The following is a 1,775-nucleotide window of genomic DNA, read 5'->3' as shown; positions in this document are numbered from 1 at the left end:
CAACCCAAAGCACCCCCTCCAACTTTACTGGGGTGGCTGACCACGTCCACAACCAAATTCACCTCTAAACGGATATTCTGTTGCTGACCCAGCCCCAGCCTCAGATTTCTTGTTGGCACCAGCGCTCTGTCTGTAAGTGTTTCTGTCAGCATCTCCTCTCGGCAGTCTCGCTGGTTGCTTACCCTCCAGACCTTGGGGTCATGGCCTGCCAGTCTCGGGGCGACTGTGGCACAGGGTGGCAGGCACAATCTCAGGTGAATCCCCTCGTTGGTAAGGTACCAGTAGAAATGTCTCCAGGCAAATTGTTCCTTCGTGGAGCCTCATGATCACTGCATGGCCTTCATGACGTGAAGGTTGGGCACGTTCTTGTCCGCAGTGTGAGGTGCTTTGGCATGTGGACATCCTTCTTGGCCACCATTCCCCCCTCCTTCAAAAGGAGTTCATGTATAGCAATCCTGTTCTTCTTGGGCATCAACATCGCGGCCACTGCTGCGTCCTGAGCCGGGACAGGGAAGGAAGCTTTTTTTTTTTCTTGGCTTTTGGTTGTTATATGTTTTTTGTTATATAACAGTAGAAATGTCTCCAGGCAAACTGTTCCTTCATGGAGCCTCATGATCACTGCATGGCCTTCATGACGTGAAGGCTGGGCACGTTCTTGTCCGCAGTGTGAGGTGCTTTGGCACGTGGACATCCTTCTTGGCCACCATTCCCCCCTCCTTCAAAAGGAGTTCATGGATAGCAATCCCGTTCTTCTTGGGCATCAACATCGCGGCCACTGCTGCGTCCTGAGCCGGGATGGGGAAGGAAGCTTTTTTTTCTTGGCTTTTGGTTGTTATATGTTTTTTGTTATATAACATTTAAAATAAGTGACTATACAGAGGCAATAATTGGATATCTTGGGGTCGGGGAAAATGGGGAATTAATCATGAGTACAAGAAAGAAGAAAATATTCTAAAACTGGTTGTAGTGATAATTGCACAACCCTTTTCAAAATATTCAGACTATTGTATGATCATGAATTTTATGTCCATGAAACTGTTAAAAATGGTTAAGTTGTTTGTATTGCACTAGAAATTTAGTCCATGGTTTAAAATCAGGAAAGGCGGGCGTGAACTGGCACAGTGGCTGCCACAGTGGGAACAATGGTGAGGGTGGCACAGGACCAGGCAGGGCTTTGTCCTGTGGTGGATGGGGTTGCTAAGGGCCGGAACAGACTCATTGGCACCTGGCAACAACGTACTTCAGGTGGTGTCCTTTGACCCAAAGATATATTTGAACAGTGAAAATTACGTGAACTTGGAATGTTCTCCAAGTATCACTTCACCTTTAGTGGGGACTGAATAGCAGGCTTATAATTTGTTATCTTCAAAAGGAGCCAGAAATAAGAGTTATTGTATAACCAATACGGGGCCCTCGTGGCATAGTGTGCTATGTGACTACTAAGCACAAGGCCAGTTCTTCGAGCCCACCCACTGCTCTGTAAGAGAAAGAAGACTTTCAGCTCCCGTAAAGATTTACAGTCTCCAAAACCTGTAGGAGAAGGTCCACTCTGTCCTATAGGGTCACTGTGAGTCGTCAACTGACTGGTAGTGAGTTTGGTCCAAGAGAGAGTCAAATTGTCTAAAACCTAAAAGGGGTCTGTCAGAGTTCAAATGTCTTTATTAAAATTAATATATTCCAGTCTTGTTAGAAGATGGCACAACTTCTCCACCCGTGCCTAAGAAACTCTTTTTTAAAAAGTCGGACTTTTTCCTAGAAAGAAACTTGGAGGAGAG

General features: G+C 46.1%; 1 pseudogene; it reads right to left on the bottom strand.

Moving 5' to 3' along the window:
* Window positions 1-24: 24 nt before the first annotated feature.
* Window positions 25-478, bottom strand: LOC115869516 (annotated as a pseudogene).
* Between the last annotated feature and the right edge of the window lie 1,297 nt (window positions 479-1,775).

This window comes from Echinops telfairi, unplaced genomic scaffold (genome assembly GCF_000313985.2).
Source record: "Echinops telfairi isolate 266 unplaced genomic scaffold, ASM31398v2 ScPeMD7_30;HRSCAF=105, whole genome shotgun sequence".
Taxonomy (NCBI): Eukaryota; Metazoa; Chordata; class Mammalia; order Afrosoricida; family Tenrecidae; genus Echinops; species Echinops telfairi.
This window is presented reverse-complemented; position numbering and strand designations above follow the sequence as displayed.